The sequence below is a fragment of the Cynocephalus volans genome, chromosome 16, assembly GCF_027409185.1.
Source record: "Cynocephalus volans isolate mCynVol1 chromosome 16, mCynVol1.pri, whole genome shotgun sequence".
NCBI classification, from domain to species: domain Eukaryota; kingdom Metazoa; phylum Chordata; class Mammalia; order Dermoptera; family Cynocephalidae; genus Cynocephalus; species Cynocephalus volans.
In genome coordinates this window covers 17,901,011-17,923,392 of record NC_084475.1, presented here as the reverse complement: position 1 = coordinate 17,923,392, position 22,382 = coordinate 17,901,011, and positions in this window count along the sequence as shown.

Here is a 22,382-nt window from a genome sequence, read left to right as displayed (position 1 = left end):
AGAAAGTGAGAGAAAGAAGGAAACCGACTGTGGCTTGGACAAAGATCAGAAAGATCGATGTCAGGGTTCTCCAGAAAGACTGATTAATTTTTTTTTTGGCAACTGACCAGTACAGGGATCCGAACCTGTTGTCAGCACCACGCTCTACCGAGTGAGATAACCGGCCAGCCAGAGGGAGATTTATGTTTACGGGATCAGCTCACGTGGTGGTGGCAGCTGGAAGTCCGAGATCTGCAGGGCAGGCCCACGGGCCAGACCCTCAGGCAGCCGACGCTGCAGCCTCGAGACCGTCTCTTCTTCTCCAGAAAACCTCCATTTTTGCTCAAGTCCTCAACAGATTGGACAAGGCTCTTCCACATTTGGGGGGTCATCTCTTTTATCTGAAGTCAGCTGATGGTAGGTGTTGACCACTTCACAACACCTTCACGGCAGCACCTGGATTTGTGTCTGGTCTAATAACTGGCCGCTGCGGCCTGGTCAATTGCACACGTGACACTGACCATTGCAGTCAGCGAGTTAGAGACCTGGCGTGTGGGGGAACTAGGGACAAGAGGAAGGAAGTTCTGAAAAGTGATGCTGGGGATTAGGACACGAGTCCCCTTGAATCCCAGTCGGCTGCCATGTCCAGTGTCTGGAGTGTTTGAGTGTCTGGAGACCTGGCCCCGTGGTGCCCTGGCTTGTACCCGGTGATGCTGAGGATTAGCGGGTACACAGGAAATTAGACCTGCTCTGTTTGGAAGAGGGCGGGGGGAGGGGGTCTGGCTCTGCCACCCCCTCTTGACACCTCAACCTTCCATGACTCCCCACACCCCCTGAGCAGGTGGCCCATTGCTCAGGATGGGCCTCCATGTAGACTAGATCATGTCCGGAAAAAGCAGGGGAGTCCAAGGGAAACCTTCTCCTCCTGTCATGTTCTCTGTCACTTTACAAACCCACATTTGCACAGGCTGTTTAGTTCCCTAGTGCTCAGTGTGGGATTCAGGCTGGAGCACACTTCTCCACAAATTGCAGACCAGGTTACTGAAGGACGGCCTCACCCTTGCCCGCTTCCTTCTGTCCATCCTGGGTCTGCGTGCTGAGCTGTGTGCACGGGTGACTGCTCTGCCCGCAGATGCTGCCTTCCCTTAGCTCCACCTGGGGGAGCCCCTGTGGGGTCACATAGGCCACCAGGGACACACATGTACAAGCTCAGAGACAGATCCACAGCCTCTATCCCCATTCCCCCAAGTGAAACTTTGGTGAGCATCATAGTCTGGGATCAGGAACATCCCCCACCACCTCCCAGCAAGCAAATAATTCTCACCGCAGCCTCAGGATTTGACTTGTAAAAGACACACCATTTGATGCCATTATCTCTGAGGCTTTCTCATTCTTAGTTCCTCTCTTTGCTATTTAATCGCCTCTGAATGAGAACTCCTTGGTTCTTCCCACCCCAGTGCTCTGCTTGGGGCCAAGCACAGGCAGAGTCTCAGGAAGACTCTGGCATATTGATGAAGGTGCTTACATTGGCTTGCGACCATGGCAACCTGCTCAGCTGAGCAGTGAGGCTGCAGGCCAGGGCTCTGGGGTCTGAGGTTTGGTGCTGTGGGAGTGCATTGTGATGATGATTTCCCAGGAACTCCTCCTTGGAGGGCCCCAATGGGACTGACTTGCAGGTGTGATGCCACTTGGGTCTGGTCCTACCCCAGGCAGGATAGGAACCCTCTCAAGGTTGGGATCAGCCAGCAAAGGAAACTCAGATTCAAAGAGCACTTGAGCCACCCAAAAGCAAAAGGTGCTTCCTGCCAGGTTCTGGAAACAGCCCCAGTCCTCGAGGAGGCAGGAGGGGCACAGAGAGGCAGGGACAGGCTGCTCCACCTCACATCAACGGGGTAAGTTTCTGCCCTGACCTTTCCAGACCAGCTCCTCCACCCACCTCCCTGCTCAGAGAGGAGGATGGGCTGCCTACGGCTTTTACCTCCTGCAGCTGAGCCCACAGCCTTCCCCTTTCTTACCTGAGTGCTCCTGTCCCTGCGTCGGATGTGCCCTCTCCATGTGACAGGGTGGGTGTCACAACTATTTTCAGTCAACAGGCCCCCCACTCCCCCGCATCGTTGCTGCCTTTGCAGTCTCAGTCCCAGAGCTTGCTGGCACTCTGAGAAGGACTGTGGACCCCTAGCAGCTGGGGTGGCACTGGGGAGGGGGAGGGGAAGGAGCAAGGTGGGAGAGCAGAGTGGGATTCAGCCTCCTCAGGTGCAGACAGACTCGCTTGTCACTTGCCAGTCAGGTCCCGGGGTGCCCCAGGCCCTCAGGGAGATGGGGGAGGCTGACTCTCTGAGCCCTGGGCTAGGGCCCTTCCATGGCTCAGGAGAATGGCTGGATTCCAGAACATGGCTCAGGGGCACCTTCTTGATCTGGTCTTGCTGACTTTGGCACTCTGACTGCTGTACATCCCCTACCCCACTCCGTTTCTAGAATGTTCTAACCACACTTAAACAGCGTCATGTTCTCTAGCCTCTGGGCCTTTGCATAGGCTGGTGCCTCTGCCTAGAACACTCTCCTTCCCCCATTCCTGCAGGTCTCAGTTTAGACCTCAATGCTTCTGAGAAACTCCTCCAGTTCTGGATAGGAGTTGTACAGATGGAACAGTGTTCTCCCGAAATTCATGCTCACCCAAAAGCTCACAAGGTGACCTTATTTGGAAATAGGGTCTTTGCAGATGCATTTAGTTAAGATGGGGTCATTCTGGAGTAGACTGAGCTCTACATCAAAAGGTTGGTGTCAAACTAAAAAGCTTCTGCACAGCAAAAGAAACAATCAACAGAGTGAAAAGACAACCAAAAGAGTGGGAGAAAATATTTGCAAAATATACATCTGACAAAGGATTAATATCCAGAATATACAAGGAACTCAAACAACTTTACAGCAAAAAACCAAATAACCCAATTAAAAAATGGGCAAAAGAGCTGAACAGGCATTTCTCAAAGGAAGATATACGAATGGCCAATAGACACATGAAAAAATGCTCAACATCACTCAGCATTCAGGAAATGCAAATCAAGACCACTTTGAGATACCATCTCACTCCATTCAGGATGGCTAATCTCCGAAAGACTGAGAATGATAAATGCTGACGAGGTTGTGAAGAAAAAGGAACCCTCCTACACTGTTGCTGGGGCTGCAAAATGGTGCAGCCTTTGTGGAAAATGGTATGGAGGTTCCTCAAACAATTGCAGATAGATCTGCCATATGAGCCAGCTATCCCACTGCTGGGAATATACCCAGAGGAATGGAAATCATCATGTCGAAGGGATACCTGTTCCACAATGTTCATTGCAGCACTCTTTACAATAGCCAAGAGTTGGAACCAGCCCAAATGTCCATCATCAGATGAGTGGATACAGAAAATGTGGTATATCTACAGAATGGAATACTACTGAGCTATAAAAACGAATGAAATACTGCCATTTGCAGTAACATGGATGCACTTAGAAAAAATTATATTAAGTGAAATAAGTCAGGCACAAAAAGAGAAATACCACATGTTCTCACTTATTTGTGGGAGCTAAACATAAATAAATAAATAAATAAACACAAACAAATAAAGGGAAGGAGGAAGAAGACACAATGATCACGGTAATTCCTTGAACTTGTTAAGGCAAGTGAACAGATATGATGGGGGGGGAAGGAACAGGTAAAGGGTCAAGAAAATCAACTACGATGTATACTGAGAAGTTAAAAATTAATTAATTAATTAATTAATTTAAAAGGTTGGTGTCCTTATCAGGAGAGGGAAAAACTCGTGTGAAAACAGAGGCAGAAACTGGAGGGAGGGAGCCACAGGCCAGGAGCTGGGGGAGGCAGGAGGTTCTTCCCCAAGAGCCTCGGGAAGGAGCACTGTCCTGCAGGCACTATGGTTTCAGACCTCTGGCCTCCAGAACTATGAGAGAATAAATTTCTGTTGTTTTAAGCCACCCAATTTGTGGTCGTTTATCACAGCAGCCCTAGGAAATGAATACAAGGCTGCCTGTTATGAGCCCCACATTTCTGGGCACGTCTGCCATCAAGGCAGCTGTGGAGATGGACCACTCAATGGCCCTTTTGGGTGTGGAGTCCCAGTCCTGCCCTAAACAGCTGGGGGGCTAGGGCTGGCACCATTCCCTCTCAGAGCCTCAGTTTCCTCATCTGTAAAATGGGGGTGCGCTGCCCTGCAGGAGGCACTGGCCCGGCCCGCAGCACTCATCAGCTCTTGGCCTGTGCTGCTACAGCCCTTCCCAAGCTATGTCTTGGTGATTGTTTACATCCATTTCTCTTCCCCAGTTTTAGGGTCTTGTAGGCAAGGACTGTTTTGATCTGCACCTGCTATGACATAGAGACTTGATAACTATTGGGGGAAGGTGGGGGACAACCAGCCACCAGTCAGCTAACAGGAGTGAGATAAACATGACTCCAAAGAAGATGAGGGGGTTATAAGGTCACAAGCAATCACAGATGGTGAGGAGATGAGTCCTTCTTGGTGTCAATGGGACTTAAACGTCTTTGTTAAAAAATACCTTGATGCTGGAGAAGTCTGTCCAGCTGCCCACATCCAGCCTGTTCCTGGCCCAGCTCACAGCCCTCCTGGATGGGATGGCCCCTGAATGTAAGCAGTTTCTCCCAGACCTCAGCTGAGCACCTTTGTACCCGAGGAGGACAGCTCCCCTGATATCTCTGTTCCCTGAACCCTGTGTGCCCCAAGTAGCCAGCCTGCCCATCCCTCCTGCTGTAGAACTTCTGCACCTCGCATACCTGGGCCTCGTCTTGTGCCTCTTGTGCTGCTGAGACAGAGACAGGCTGACCTTATATGTTTGCCCAGCTCTTGGGCCACTGCAGAAAGCCCCTGACTGGACACTGGTGAGTTGAGGCATGGGCAAGCATCCCCAAGGCAAGTCACCACCTGCCATGGGTAGAATGGAAGCCCCCGAAAGATATACCCTGCCAGACCCTGTGAACGTGACCTGATTTAGAATAAGAGTCTCTGCAGATGTAATCAAATTGAGGATCTTGAGATGAGATTATCTTGGATTATCCAGGTGAACCCTAAATCCAATGGCAAGTGTCTTCATGAGTGAATGGCAGAAGATTTGCAACTCATAGACACAGGGGAGGAGGCCATGTAAAGATGGAGGCAGAGATTCGAGGGATGCAACCCAAGCCAGCAAATGCCTCAGGCCCCAGAGGCAGTAAGAGACAAGGAAGGATTTTCCCTGCAGCCTCTGGAGGGGTGTGGCCCTGCAAATACTGCATGAGTTCAGCCTCCAAAACGTGAGAATTAATTTCTGTTGTTTTAAGCCAAGCAGTGTGTGGTCATTTTTACAGCAGCCACAGGAAACAAATATATCACCTCAAAAAGGCAACTGAGGAAGGTCACTCACACCTTCAAAGTTTCCTGCATGGAGTTTAAATGGGGCAATTTGGCAGTGTCTGTCAATGACTTAAATCTACGCCTTTTGCAGCCTGCAGGCCTCTGTATGTGCTGTGCCCTTCCCCAGGACACTGTTCACATTGTTGCCTTCCCATCTCAGCCCAGCACCTCCACGTCAAAGACTCTTCCACACTCTCTCAAACATGTGAGCGAAGGTACCATACTGCGTCACTGCTAAGGTGCACAGTTTTTCACGTTAGCATCTCTGAAATGTATGTCTTACAACGAATGACATGTTCTATTTTCATTAGTAGCATCTTTTTCTTTCTTAGTGCCACCTAAATAATGGTATGTTTTGTAATGATGTGCATCAGATTTTTTGAAATGCAATACATAATAGCCAAGGATGTCTATACTGTGGATATTTTTGTAATATAGCAAAAAGATTGGAAATAAATGTCCATTGATAAGACAACAGTACAATTAATAGTGGTGCATGCATGCTGAGGAATACTGTGCAACAGTTGAAACAAAGAAGGTAACTCTGAATGAGCTAACATGGGAAGCTCTCCAAGATACATTTTTAGATGAAGAAAAGCAAGTTTCAAGCAATTATGTAGTATTTTGTTTATATCTTTTAGAAGCTAAAGCTAGAAACATATAAATATAGAAGTATAGAGACATACACACACGTGTGTTTGTATATATTATTGCACAGTGAATTATGTAAATTACTGTATGTATATTATTGTGCAGAAAAGATCTAGAAGGATAGGCCTATTTACACATACTAAAAATGCCACAGTCTTTACCTCTGGGGAAGGGCATGAGCCTGAAGTACAGGGTTTGTTGGACACTGTGGACTGGCTCACTCTGCATCTATTTCAGCTGTTCCCAGTGCCTCTTCCCGCACCAACGAGGCTGGAAAACTAACAACTATATTCCTCAGACTGCTTTGCAATTGGGATGCCATATGTGACGTCAGCTCCACCAAATAGATGCACCACACATATGTCAGCAGAACCATTGTGTTCTAGCGCCAGCAGCTGGGCATGAATTCATGAATTATAATAAAATATATTATGTGAAATAATATAGATTAACAATATATAATAATAACAAATTATATTGTTCCAATATTTAGCCAGAACACAGCTAAAGCAGTGCTGAGAGGAAAATTTATAGCACTAAAGAGCATGCATTGGAAAAGAATCTCAAACAATAATTTAAGCTCTCACCTCAGCAACCTAAAAAAAGAAATGTAAAATAAACCCTAGGAAAGCAGAGAGAAAGAAATAATAAAGATAGGAACAGAAATCAATGAAATTGAAGGCAGAAAAACAAAAGTTTTGAGACAAAGAGCTGCTGGTTTTAAAGACCAACAAAATTGACAAACCTCTAGCAAGACTGACAAAAAAGAGAAAAGATACAAGGTATCAACACCAGGAATGAAAAAGCAGTTTTCATTACAGACTCTGCAGACATCAAAAGAATTATAAGTGACACTTCACCAAAGAAGACATATAAATGTCCAATAAGCTCATTAAAAGGTAATCAACATCACTAATTATTAGTTAAACATAGAATTACCATATGATCCAGCAATCCCATTTCCAGGTATATACACCAAAGAACTGAAATCGGGGACTTGAACAGATATTTGTACACATGTTCACAGCAGCATTATTCACAATAGTAATATTCATCAGTGGATGAGTGCAGAAACAAAATGTTGTATATCCATACAATGGAATATTGTCCAGCCTTAAAAAGGAATAAAATTCTGTCATATGCTACAACATGGATGAACCTTGAGGACATTAAGCTACGTGAAGTAAGGGAGACACAAAAGGAAAAATACTGTATGATTCCACTTTTGTGAAGTTCCTAGAGCAGTCAAATTTACGGAGACAGAACATAGAATGGTGTTTCCCAGGGGCTGAAGAGAGGCAGGGATGAAGGTTATTGCTTAATAGATATAGAGTTTCAGCTGAGAAAGATGAAAAAGTTCTGGAGATTGATGGTGGTGATGGTTGCACAGCAACGTGAATGTACTTAATGTAATAGAACTGTGACGTTAAAAAGGGTTAAAATGGTAAATTTTATTTCATTTGTTTTACCACAATAAAGAAAGAAATTAAGTACACAATAAATATTGTTAAATAAATAAATTGATTAGTAGATAATAAGGGAATGTTATGAACTCTATACATATGTTTGACAACATAGATAAAATAGACCACTTCCTTAAAAAACAAACTCACAAACTACCACAACTCACCCAATATGAAATAGATAATTTAAATAACCTTTTAAGTATTCAAGAAATTTAATCCATAATTTCAAAACTTCCAATAAAGAAGCCTCCAGGCATAGATGATATCATAGATGGAGAGTTTTAGTAAACAAAAAATTAAATTAACACCAATTCTACACAATCCCTTCTTGATAATAGAAGTAACACTTCCCAATTTATTTTATGAAGCTAGTATTAACCTGATACCAAAACCATACAAAGACCATACAAAAAAGAAAACTACAGACTGATATTCCTCGTGAATGTAAATGTAAAAATCCTTAACAAAATATTAGCAAATAGAAATCAGTAATATATTTAAAGAAGTATACAACATGACTGAGTGGGGATTTATTATAATGATGCAAGCCTGGTTCAATATCCAAAAACTAATTTAACCACCATATTAACAGTCTAAAGAAGAAAAATCACAAGATCATATCAATCAATGCAGTAAAAACACTTGACAAAATTCAACATCAATCATGATTGAAAAAAGCTTTCCGAAAAAACAGGAATATTGATATCTATTGATAGTAACTTGATAAAGAGCATCTACAAAAAAAAAAAAAAAGACAAAAAACCCCAAACAACCCAAATAACATTAAACTTAATGGTGAAAGACTGGATGCTTTCTCCCTAAGATTGGGAATAAGGCAAAGATGTCTGCCCTTACCATTCTTATTCAACATAATACTGGAAGTTGTAGCCCATGCAATAAGGCAAGAAAATAAAATAAAAGGCATACAAATTTGAAAGGAAAACATAAGACTGTGCCTATTTGTAGATGATATGTTTGTGTATATATAAAATCCCAAGGAATCAAAAAAACAAAACAAAAAACCAGAAAAAACTACTGGAACCAATAAATGAGTTTGGCAAAGTTGCAAGATACAAGATAGGCATACAAAAGTTTATCATATTTATATATACCAGCAATTAACATATGGATGCCAAAATTAAAAATACAATGCCATTTATAATCACTCAAAAAAAATACTTAGGTGTAAATCTAACAAAACCTGTATGAGACTTGTATGCTTAAGACTACATGTATTAGTCCATTTTCTGTTGCTTATAACTGAATACCTGAAACTGGGTAATTTATAAGAGAATGAAATTTATTTCTCACAGCTTTGGAGTCTGGGATGTCCAAGGTCCAGGAAGTACATCTGGTAGGGCCTTCCTCCTGGTGGGAACTCTACAGTCTTGTGGTGAGCAGAGTATCACATGGCGAGAATGGCAAGAGCTCTTTAACATGCTCACTTGCTCTCTTTATAAGGCCACAAGTGCCACTCCCATGACAACCCACTAAACCATTAACCCATTACTCCAAAATGGATTAATCCATTCACGAGGGCATAGTTGTTATGATCAAATCACCTCTTAAAGGCCCCATCTTTCAACAGTGCCATAGTGTGATTTCCCACCCTCTTACCACTGTTACAATGAGGATCAAGCTTCAAAGAGTTTGGGGGAGACATTCAGTCCACACCACTACACAATGCTGATGAAAGAAATCAAAGAAAACCTAAATGAATGGGGAAACATGATGTGTTCATGGATTGGAGGACTCAACCTGGTAAAGATGTCAATTCTTCCCAAATTGATACACAGGTTTAATGCAATTCCTATCACAATCCCAGCAAGATTTCTTTGTACATCTAGGCAAGATAATTCTAAAACTTAAATGAAAAGGTAAAAGAACTAGAATAGCTAAAACAATTTTGAAAATAATAAAATGGGAGGAATTACTCTATTTCAAGAATTTTTATACATCTTCAGTAATCAAGACTGCCTGGTATTGGCGAAGGATTAAATACATAGATCAATGAAACATAACAGAGAACCCAGAAATAGACCCAAATAAATAAACCAAGCTGATCTTTGACAAAGGGGCAAAAGCAATTCAGTAGAGGAAAGACAGACTTTTCAACAGCTGGAGCAGTTGGACATCCATAGATGGAAAAAAAAAAAAAGAACCTCTACCTAAGTCTCACACCTTATACAAGTTAACTCAAAATGGATCATGGACTTAAACAGAAAATGTAAATTTATAACATTTTTAGAGAAAGCCTAGGAGAAAACCTTAGGGACTCAGGGCTAAGCAATGAGTTCTTAGAATTGACATCAAAAGTGTGATCCATAAAAGGAAAAATTGATCATTTGAACTTCATCCAAATTAAAAACTTTTGCACAGTGGAAGACACTGTTAATATCAAACACGGGACTGGTAATTAGAATATCTAAAGAACTCCCAAAACTCAACTGTAAAAAAACCCCAATCAATCCTATTAGAAAATGGGAAAAGAGGGGCTGGCTGGTTAGCTCAATCAGTAGAGCATGATGTGCTGATAACACCAAGGTCAAGTGTTCAGATCCCCTTATTGGCCAGCCACCAAAAAAAAAAAGAAAGAAAGAAAGAAAAAAAATGGGCAAAATACATGGAGAAATATTTCACTGAAGAAAATATACAGATGACAAACACATGAAAACACATTCACATCACTAGCCACTGAGGAAATACAAATTAAAACCGCAATGGGATACCACTACACACCTAGAAGAATGGCTGAAACACAACGATCACAACCCTAGAGGCTGGAGAAGATGCAAAGTGGATCGCCCACACATTTCTGGTGGGAAAGTAAAATGGTACAAACATTCCGGAAAATAGTTTGGCAATTTCTTTTAAAAACTAAATATGCAACTACCATACAACCCAGCAATTGCACTCCTGGGCGTTTGTCCTAGAGAAATGAAGTCTTATGTTCACAGACCAAGAAAACCTGTACCTGAATGGTTTTGCAGCAGTATTCACAGTAGTGAAAAACCAGAAACCATCCACATATCCTTCAGTGAAAGAAATACTGAACAAACTGTGGAACATCTATACCATGGAACATAATCAGCAAAAAATGAAACACATTCATGATACACACAACCTGGGTGAAAAAAGACAATTCCAAATGGTTACTGTTTTAAAACGCACCTGGCTTTTGTTTTAATCAGGTATGGTAGGAAACAGACAGAGGAATGGCTGTCATGAAGAAAGAAGCTTATGCTCACAGATTACAAATATACATATACATGTGCGTACACATATATGCATATAACATGTACTTTTAAACTACACGCATAGTTTACGTAAACTATATTTAAATGGTATTATAGTATTTACACACATATATATAGTTCTATATGTAGTATAGTATAGTTATATATTTATGTAAATTATATATATGTCAAGTGAACGGCCCGTCTCCTTAGCTTCCAAACCCCAATCCCACCCCTCACCAAAGGCCACTTCTATTATGTTTCACGTGACTGTGTCCAGATTTTTCTATGTATTTATTTACACACACATGCACAAATTTGGTGAAGTTTTTCATGAATGGGATTTATGGATTGTTCCATGACTCACATAGTGAGAACGAGCTGGCAATGAAAAAGTGACAGAAACTGTAACAAAATGACTCTTGAACTTCTTGACGCCAAAATGGCAAGAAGAGGAACTGGTATAAACTGCCCGGTCTTCCCCAACTGAAAGAAAACAAATTCTAAAGAGCCTCCTGGTCTGAGACTCTCCCAAGACACATGACTCGTGGAATGTTTTTGTGGATGAAATTCTGGCCTCACCACTGCAGACACGCCACTGGGTGAGGGGGGTAGCAGCAGCTCAAGAAGCAGATGGGGCTGCACGTGGTGCCCCCCAGACACTCCTGTCCTCCAAAGAGCTATAGGGAAGAGCATAGGGTATAAACCGGGAACACACAGGAGCCTTCAAAGTGCAAACACACAACACGTGCAAACACACAACACACACACACACTCTTTAAAGCAACCTTCAGCAAGGTGAACAAGGACACACAAGGTCCCCCCCACCTCACCTCCCAGAGGAGAGAGGGCAGAAAAGCTGAACTCTCATCTTGTGTCTGCCAGTTTCAGGACAGAGAATGGCTTTCGAGTAGGAAAGGTTAAAGCAAAGCACGAGCCCAGGCATATTGCAGGAGCTCAGAAACTGTTTGTTGAATTAAGTGCAAAGAAGGGATTGCAAAGTGAAGAGCAAAAACAGCTGCCTGGGCTGCCAGAACGAGCTCTTCCCAGACTCTGACGAGTGACGTCGCAGGGTGTTCCAGCAGCCAGCGACCATCCTCTCCTGGCTACTACTGCTAATTTCTGAGAAATTATGGAGCACAGAGAGGTGCTGAAAAAATGCCCACGAACCACTCCTGACCCGATTTTCAAAAAGAGGGGAATAAAAAAATCCTAGAAATAACAGGTCAGTAAACGTGAAAATATACAGATGACAAACACATGAAAACACATGAATCTTTAGAAAAAGGAGAGATTATTATAGACTTGGCTCACATATGGGTCAGGGGAGTCAACGCAAAACTGGACACTCTCTAAGAGTAAAGCACGCCAAATGGATCTTATTTTCACTGTCTGTGAGTTATCACCTTTCTGGATCCAAAGAATGTTTCAGACAATATTCTGACTCGCGTAAATATTTGTAAATGAGGTGGTTAAACAGGGATTGGATGATAGAACCATTAAGTAAATTCACAGCTACTTGGACAACTGCATACAGTGGTCACCTGGAAGGAGAGTCACAGTGGAAGGCCACAGGGCTCTGGCTGCTCTTGTCTTGGTGCTGGTCAGCACGTCTATAGAGCCTTGGATAGAAGTAGGGCATGCTTACCACATTTGCAAGTGGCACAAACCTGAGATGCTTAAAGTGAATGATCAGGGAGTCCAGATTCAAAGTTAAACAAGATGCCACATGGCACCAACCCCAGCGAGTCAAACATCAAAAATGAGGTCATCCCCATTTCTTAATGTGTCCTCGCAAGCCGGGGAAGCCTGGCCTCACAGAGGCTGCTGTGCAGGAGGTCACTGACAGTGCAGAGAGATGGCAAACTTCATGGCAGCCAGTGGGGAATGCAAGGCGCAAAGAAGCCAACACAGCCTGGACTGTGTTAATAACGCTTTGACACCAGCTCCTAGGAAATCCGTGCCACTGGCCAGATCACATCTGGAAGTCAGCGTTCAGCTCCAGATGCCGCAGTTTAAGAAGCACAGGAGCAAAGAAGAATGCATCCAGGGAGAAGCACCCAGGGGAGTGTGTTCCGGGCAGAAGGTGAAGGGTCTGGAAAGGGGAGGCGTGATGAAGAGATGATGTCAGCTGAGCTTGGAGGGGAGGTGGCCGAGATGGGACCTCATCACAGGCCACGAGTGTTTCAAGTGCTGCAGGGAGAAAACAAATGGTTATTGAAAACCCAGAGTGACTGTAGCTGGCCTTGCCTCCCAGGGAGGGCAGCATAAATCCTGTCGGCCAGAAGATAATTCTCACCTGCCCCCTATCCTCACTGCGGGACAAGGAACAAGACGGGCCTTTCCGGACACTGGCAGCTCCCCTGTCCTGCTGGAGTGAGGCCCAGGGTGGTCAGAGTCGAGGAAGCCCAGAGACCCTGGGGCTGGGGCATGCATGGTCCTAAGAAACACTGATGGGGCTTGAACTGGGGGGGAGCAGGGCACAAGCAAGGGGAGCCAGGGGTGCTGAGAGGGAAGGAGGGGCTGAGCCGGGGGGGGGGGGCGACAGGGGTGGGAGGGAATTCCTGCCGGCAGGGAGGCCAAGCAGGTTTAGCAATGTGGCTCCGTGAGGTTTAATTCGGGTTGTTTGCTGGGTGGGGCTGTGGGGTGAGCATCCCTCCGTCACCAGCCCGAACATTCCACATGGCTGCTCCTACACGAATGCCTGCGTGAATGTTTGGGGAAACAGACCTGTGTTCCTGGGTCATGAGGACCACGTGGAGACGATGTGGGGACGCTGAGATGCGGGTCCATTCAGCAAAAGCAGGACTGAGGGGGAAAGGGGGCTACTCCTCACCCCACCCCCTTCTCCCCAAGACCACAGGAAGCTCGGAAGGGGTGAAGAGAGCTCGGGGCAAGTTTTTTCAAAGCTCCACTGACAAGGAGGCTTTGCCCAGAAGGGTCCACATATTTGGTGTGTTCCCTAGAGAGAATTAAGACATGAAATGAGGCCACAGCAGGGACAGCCTCTGACCCCGATGGGCAGCCACTAGTCCCCACACGGACTCAGGGAGACGGCCACCACCTGAAGCAGATGCTGGAGGGGCTGTGATGACAAAGGGCCGACAACAAGTTTAACTGGCTGAAGTTAAAGGGGGTCAGGGGGTAACTCATATACTAAAAAGTTCAGAATGTTCCACATGGCTGGACCCAAATGTTGCAAACCATGTCCTCAGGAACCGCTCTCCTCTCCCAGCCCTGCCTTCCTCTGTGCCAACTCTATTTCCAGGCAGACTCTATGCAAGTAGCAGCAGAAACCAACCCAGCAAGCCCATGAAAAGAGACTAAGCCTTTCCTCTCTGTTCCAGCTGAGGTCCCAGGACTGGCTCACACGACACTGATTCACCCATCTTGGGATAAAACACCATAACCAGGAGGATGGAACTCACTGGTTGGACAGGCCTGGGCAGGAGACTGTCTCTGGAGCAAGTGGGGGTGGGCTAGGGGGTGAATGTCCACCTTGTGGATGTGGGGCTTGAACCGGATGACACATGACAAGTTTCCGTCTAAGAGTGGACAACTCTGTACCTCTTGGGTGTTTGTTCTCTGTGTAGCTACCCAAAAGAACCAAATCCACAGCAGAAACTGGGCAAACCATAGCTTACTTGACTTTGGAAATACAGTAACAGATTTTCTGCAGTCCCTTCCTAATTACATTCCTATCAGACTTGATATTCAAATTAGCTAGAGTCCCCTGGGGTCACCTCCACCACCAGGAAAGAGCAATTACCCTGGAATATGCTGAGTGGTGAGGGTCCAGATATATGCACGGATAATCCCTCTGTGCATAATTAAACACTGCCCCTCCTTTAAAAATAATTTTATGAAGATGAGGCCAGAATTTTCTCGCTTTGGGCTACGTGCCATTTCAAAATTCCTGGCACACAGAACAAGTACAAAGTCCTCTTCAGAAAAGTCATAAGGTGTCAGACAGTTTAGAACTATACACAGGGTCCAGGCTCTGCAAACACACACGTCCCAGAGCTGGGAGGAGGATTACTATGCCACGTCTGCTTGACCAGAGTGTGTAAACGATCCTGGCTCTGATGCAGGAGGCAAAGCTAAGAGAGACTCAGAACATGGTGTGTGTCTATTTTAGACAATAAAGAGCTTACCTTTCCCAGAATTGCACTCAAGTTCATACTACTTAAATCCAAGTGAGCATTCTCAGGAGGGTTGAGAATGTCGCTAACTTTCCGATCCCGCAGACGCAGGTGTGTCAGGCCAGCGCAGAGCGCAGTGGGCCTGGGCTCAGCTGGGCATAGTCCAGGGGGCATGATAAAGGCTGGGTGTAGAGCGCCAAGGTGAAGTCATCAGGCAAGTGCTTCACTAGGACTGTTTTCAGTTAATGTGGCATTTAGAAAAAAATTCCTAGTATAGTCAACCTGTCAGAGAAAACACTTTTATTCCCAAACCAATCAGCAGGATGCCCAATCACTCTTTCTTTTAAGCTCCTAAATTATCTTTTAATTCTGTTTTTCCACGAACTTTTTCAAGTAACCTCATATTCTTCACACCATCCTTCCCTGAAAATCCTCTCCTGGTTTGAGACCTTATCATCTCACATCTAGACTTTCCAAACAGCCGTCCTGGCTCAGCTCCCCCAGCTTCGCCCCTCCGTGCAACGAGGCTGCAGGTCTTCCACGGTGGGGCTCATGCTTGCTTCCCTGCTGCACCCCCAGCTTGGCACCCATTGCCTGGTGCACAGAGGATGCTGAGCCAACCTGAAAATCCCACCATAGCAAGGGGACAGCTTGACCCAGGACTCATTAGTCCACTGACATAGAACAAGGTTTAAACTGTCTGTTCTGGCTCCTTTTAGTTTTGAAACAGAGTATAATACAACTTTGACGGAGAGGTCCCGGAAGAATCTCCTGATTAAAAAAAAGTTTTGAAGATTTCATAATGGCCATGTGAACTTGGGCTCTAATTTCCTTTGGAACAAAGAACTTGGCCATTGAAGTGGCCTCTTTGCACAGTTTCCATTGTTGTCTCTGCAGGGTGCATGAGACACACACTTCAGTCAGCTGGGTCAGGGAGACTTCTTTGCAAGAGTCAGTGAGTTTTGAGACATCAAATGGCAAGGGGTGGTGAGGGCCTATCATCTGCTTGCACATGCATATTGTTGTATAATAAAGACTCTGTCTGGGCTTTGTTCCTGGGAAGTCACCTCCAAATCCCTGGCATATCTTTGTTATTCATGCTGGGCCTGGAGGTGACTCAGGGGGAGGGCAGACCATGCTGGAAAGACCAGCCATGTGATTAGAGGGTTGGGGCTCCCGCTCCACCCCCTTGGGAGGGCAGAGGGTCTGGAGATTGAATTCAATCAGTCTTGTCTGCGTAATGAAACCCCATTGGAGACTCTGGGCATCTAAGCTTGGGTGAGCATCCCTAGTTGATAATCACACATCCATGTGCCAGGAGGCCGACCCATCCCTGGGACATGGAAGCTCTGCATTTGGGACATTCCCAACCCTCGCCCTATGCATCTCTCCCTGTGGCTGATTCTGATTTGTATCCTTGACAATAAAATTGCACTTTTGAGTTTAGCACTTTCCTGAGTTCTGAGTAGTTCTAGTGAATTATCAAGTGTGAGGGGGTTACCTGTGATGTCTGGACTAACTCCAGATGGTTATGTCAGGATTCTATTGCAAACATCAATACTTATGTCATTAACAAAAAGGGACATAGAAGCACCTTTTTGTTACACCTGTTGGTCAATGAAGACGTAGAGACACCTTTTTGTTATGCCTGTTTGTTGGTCATTGAAGTCACATCGGTGGGCTCCTACAGGAAGTCCTTCCTACATGGCTAGAAGTAAAGTCCTGGTTGAAGTACTGAGGGGAAATTAAGATAATGCTGCTCACTGGAGCCTGCTCACTTGTGCCAAGTCATTAGGTGAAATCAGTCACAAAAGCACTTGGATTCTTAGGGTCAGGATACACGACCTCAGGGGACACCAGCATCACCACCACACCCAACATTCATCTACATCCCCAAGCAGCGTATCCATCAAAGGGAATTTAATGAACAAGTGCTACTGTGCCTGTCCCTCTCCTGAGTGCTGGGGGGACAGAGGATGGGTGGCTGTCCTCCTGCTGGAAAGACAATAGAGCACAGGACTCACATGCCAACCTTCGTGGCTGCAATGGTAGCTAGGGAAGCAGAAGGGTGGCTGGCCCAGGTGAAGTCACCAGGGAAGGTGTCAGAGGCCAGGTGGGGCTTCAGATAAATAAGAAGGTTAGAAAGAAGGAGGAACACGGGGGGTCCTGGAGGAAGGGGTCGGGGTGAGCAAGGTACTTAACTGTGTGACCGACTCAGAGCAGATCTATTATCTAACCACGGCCTAAGCTTTCTTACAGATGGAGCTGAGCCAAAACCTGCAAGTCATGCAGCCCGAGTGTGCCCAGTAGAAAAAGCCTTGACCTCCAAATAACACCTGGAACCAACGATCTTCCCCACAGAACCAGGAGGCCAGGACATGACTGGAACCTGAAACCCGAGTCCTTCCAGAAGCAAGGGGTCTGTTGTCCGTGCCGTTCTGGTGCCGAAGCTCACCATTCCGTACTTTACCATAAATGGCCAGTCTTAAAGCCCACCCAATCAAAACCTGCCCCATCTGCACTACTGCATACCAACCTGTCCCCTAACTCATAAAAGTGTGTCTCAACCCCAGATCGAGTAGACAGATTTGAGCACAGCCTCTTGTCTCCTTGCTGGTCAGCCGTGCAATAAAGCTCTTCCTCCTCATGAAAGCCAGTGTCACAGAGTTTGGCTCTCTGTGCCCATCAGGCAGTGAGCCCATTGCTCAGTAACAGCACCAGTGGGGACAATGCAGACACCTGCTCACCTGAGGTCTGGGAGCACCAGGGAATTGGCCCTCAGAACAGCCCTGGGGTCAGGGGTTATTCCCATTTCGCAGATGAGGAAACTGAGGCCTAGGGATGTTAGAGAGAGGAGGTCTCCTAAGCTGGGTATTAATCCCTCAGCCACTCAAGAAGGTGAGTTCTTCCTCTGTGACCCATGGTAAAGGACTGCCCATCAGCCGGGATGCGTGACATCAGAACGATTTCTAAAACAGAGAGCATGACTGCCCCCTCAGCAGCACGTCCTAGAGCTCAAAAGCCCTCACTGTTAGAAGGTCACCCTTTGGGGTCCTGAAATGTTCTCCACTGCAATTGAAACCACCAGAGAAGTAGCCACATTCTGAAAATGAGACCCAGAAAAAAGGAAATCTCAAAATAAACAAAAGACAACAGGAAGTGTCCATGTTCTCCAAAGCCCCAAACCAGCAGGGCCCAGGAGTCTTCCTGGGTTTCAGGTGAGGTTTGCAAGCCCACCTCACCTGGAGGTAAATTGCACACCACCTAGGGCTGCCAATTTCTCAGTAGCCCAATCCAGCTGTAAGCACAGAGCTGGCCCCAGAGGGCTCTGTCAATTCCCCCAAGTAGAGTCATATGAAAAGGGTGAAAAGCAACTTTAAAAGATTTTTGGACTTCAAATTGCTCTTACGAAACAACATTTTTAGGAGTTAAGCAATTAATCCAAACACACATGGATTCAATTTCCTTAAAGCTGAAATGGCTTAAAAATCAGGGAAAAAAATGCTCAGGGACAAATTCTTTCTGAGGTTTGTAACCCCCAAGCATGTGGAAGGAAACCACACAGCCATCGTGCGACCCCCTCTAAGGCACCGGAGCTTCCCTCTTGGTGGAGGGAGGATGGGACGGGGACCAGGTCCCTGCTTTCACGTGGACCACCTTTGGGCAAAAAGGACATGGGCAAGGAAATAAAGAAAAGTGTGGACAGCGCTTCTCTTTCTCCACAACATGCTTTTTTCCTTCTAGTTTTCCTTAAGGCAAAGAAAGGTTTCAAGGCAGATGTTCACTTTCCCTTTGCAAAGTTTATAACTTGGCCTCAAATATTCACTTGGGAGATAAGAGCTTTAATAGAATGATGTTGAGGCCTTTCAATGACCTCCCCAAACAAAGGAAATCAAACACGAGAAAATGTTTATGTACAGCTTCTAGGGTCAAATGGCAAATGAGCCATCAGCTCAAAGTGCAGAAGGAAGCAGAAGGAATTAGAGCCGGGCCTCTCCCTGGTCCCACTCCTGCCAGGTGAGGAGGTGTTGGGGGTGCACCAGGCTCACCCCGTCTCTGGCGTGTTCTCAGGCAAAGCCCCCACTGAACCCTCAGGGAACTGGGGAAGAGAAGTTCAAATAATATGGAGTTTAGAAAGCTAAATGCATATGAAGGGATTCTATTTTTTTTTTTTTTTTTGTCATTTTTTCGTGACCGGCACTCAGCCAGTGAGTGCACTGGTCATTCCTATATAGGATCCGAACCCGCGGCGGGAGCGTCGCCGCGCTCCCAGCGCAGCACTCTACCGAGTGCGCCACGGGCTCGGCCCAGAAGGGATTCTATTTTTAAAAAATTGTTAAACACCATGCACATGTTCATCCTTGTTACCTGCTGAGGGGGTGTGGCCTGAGCACCGACAGCATCTCGGGGTGACACCCCTATTGTTTATTTTCAATCGCTGCAGCATGGCTCCCCCTCATTCCTCATGCCCCTCCAAATTCTTTCCCTCCTGTTGAAAAAACGAGCCCCCAGTGATTAATCAACGACGGACATGCTCCAGCTTCGCAGCAGGGAACAACAAGACCCAGGACCCAAAGGCAGGTCTGACTCTGAGGCTGCAGCTGCCTCCTGCCATAGAATTCAACTCACCAGGAACTGTCTCTCTCAACCTCCAACTGGCCCACAGTCCTTAACCCTGTCTCGGTCTCTAACAGCTCATCAGAAGGTTGGGGATGTTGTCTGGACATGAGGGGACCCAATTAAGAGGAAAGCAGAGGGACCCACAGGGAGCTCCCACCTTCTGGTGGTTTCAGTGTCCAGATCCTCCCTTCCCCCAACTCCATCTCGGTCAGTCCCTCCTCTCGTGTCCTTGTCCCTGCCCTTGTCATCCACTCACGGACAATGCCCAGTGACTCTCCCCTCTGCACCCTACATCGTCAGTGACCCCCTCTCCGTGGGTCCATCCCCATCAGCCTGCAAACATACATCATTGCTCCCAACCTAAAAACCAAACTAAACTCTTTTGGCCCATTCTTCCTCTCTAGCTATTTCCCCATTTTCTCTCCTTTTCTTTACAGCAAAGCTCCTCAAAAGAGCTGTAAACAGTGTCTCCGTTGTGCGTCTCGCACTCTCTGCACCAGCTCGGGCTGGCATCCCCAACATCCCACGGAAGCTGCCCCCGTCCAGGCCTCCGGTGTGACCTAGCAATTCCACTCCTAGGTATATGCCCCAAGAACTGAAAACAGGGACCCTAACTGTCCCACGCACACCCATGCTCATAGCAGCGTTATGCACAACAGCCAAAAGGTAGGAACAGCCCGAATGGCCACCGGTGGATAAATGGGTAAACACAGTGTGGTCTGTCCACCCAGAGGAATATTACTCAGACTCAAACAGAATCAAAAGACTGCTTGAAAACTGTTAAGAGAGTAGATTTTAAGTATTCTCATCACACACACACACACACACACACACACACACACACGATGGTCTGTGCGGTAACGCATGTGTTAAAGAGCACAATTTGGCCTTTCCACAAGGTACACATGCTTCAAACTATCATGCTGAACGCCATATATCGCATTTTTATTTGTCAGTTTAAAAAATAAATAAATTCAGATGCAGAGGGAAGAAAAAGAAACAAAGTACTTCCTGACACAGGCTGCGATGTGATTGAGACGTGGCCACGAAAGGCCACGTATCGCGCGCCTCTGTTTCTATGAGATTTTGGAATTGGCAAGTCTGCAAGGACAGAACGTAGATTTGTGGAGCTAGCACACAGTGAACATACTAAATGCCACTAAATTGTACACTTTAAAATGGTCAACTTCATGTCACGTGTATTTGGTGACAATTCAAAAGAAAAGATCAGCAGTGGCCTCTTCGTGGCATGTCGGGTCGGTCCTCGGTGTTCATCGGACTCGATCCTCAGCAGTGCCAGCCAGTCTGCCCGTCCTTCCTGCCCCTTGAGTCCGCTGCCCTTGGCTTTCAGGCCCCCATCTCGCCTGGGTCTCCTCCTGCCCGCCTGGCAGGCGGCTCCTTCTTGGTGTCCTTGGCCGGACGCCCGTCTTTCTATGCTCTGACCCCAGGAGCCACCCTGGGGGTTTGGGCTTCCTCTTCTCCATGTCCGCCTTCACTCTCTCAGGGACCTCATGCAGTCTTGTGGCTTTAAATGCCACATATGCGCCAACGACTCCCAAATCATACATGTACAGCTTGTGCTGTCCCCTGAATTCCAGACTCATACACCCAACTGTGTCCTCAACATTGTCACTGGGCTGCCTAGCAGATGTTTTAGATTGACTCACCCAAACTCCCGTCTTCCCACCACTGCACACCAGCACCGGCGCTCCGACCTGCTGCCCCTGAACCTCTCCCACCTCAGCTACCAGCAGCGCCAGCCCTCGCACTGCTCCGCCCCAGCACGTGGACTCATCCCCGGCTCCTCTCACCTGTCAGCAGATGCTGCCTGCCCTTCTCCACCCCCAGCACCTCATTCACCAGGGCGACTTGGAAGCCGCCTACGAGTCTCCTTGCTCCCACCCACGCCCCATAGACTGTTCTGCAACATCACAGCCAGCATTTCACATGCAAATCAGACCGTGCCACTCACCGCCTCTAACCTTCCAGTGGCTTCCCACCCACTCAGAGAGGAACCACCGAGCTCACCACGGTCCTGCACCTCACCCGAACCTGCCAGGCACTGAGCCCTCAGCCCTCTCCAGCTGCTCCAGCTGCTCCCCTCCCTGTGCTGCTCCAGCTCCCGCTGTCTTCCCACGGGCCGGGCAGGCTCTGCCTCTGAGCCATTGTGCTTGCTGTTCCCACTGCCTTGAACACTCTTCTCCAAAACATCCCGTGGCCACTTCCCTGTCTCCTTCAAGTTAAGCTCCCCAGAGGCCCACTTTAGCACCGCACTCTTTCCCAGCCCAGCCCTCTCTGATCCCTTTTCTGCTTCATTTTTCTGCACGGAAACTATCACCTTCTAAGACAATCCTGCATTTGTTTGTTCTGCGGCCGTTGCCTGGCTTCTGCCTCTGGCTCCATCAGAGGAGGGATTTTTTGGTTCTCGCTCACTATTGCATCTCGTGCCTAGGACAGTGCCTGCAGGAGGTATTTGCTAAATAAAGGTCAAACGAATAACTGAATGAATGAAAACACTAGCAAAGACGTCCAACTCTGCTTGTTAGGGAAAATTCTTAAGTGGGGGGCCCCTTTGGCCTGTGGGTGCTGCGATCTGCCCCTCAGGCTTCCCTGTGGTGGGCAGCACAGTACACAATGCCCACCCCAGGGACCCACATCTCCTAGGGTGCAAGTTCACATCTTACGCAACCCTGGTCAGGGGTCTGTGCCTGCTCACACCCCTGCCGTGTGGCCTGGAGCAGCTGACCCAGCTCCTGGGCAGGTGCTGTCCACCTCCATCCACGTCACCTGGAGTCCCTTTGTCATTTCTGAGCACATGCCATGGGCGATACCTGGGTCTCTCACTCAGAGGGCTATCCTCGGACTGCTGGAGGCTACTGGAGTG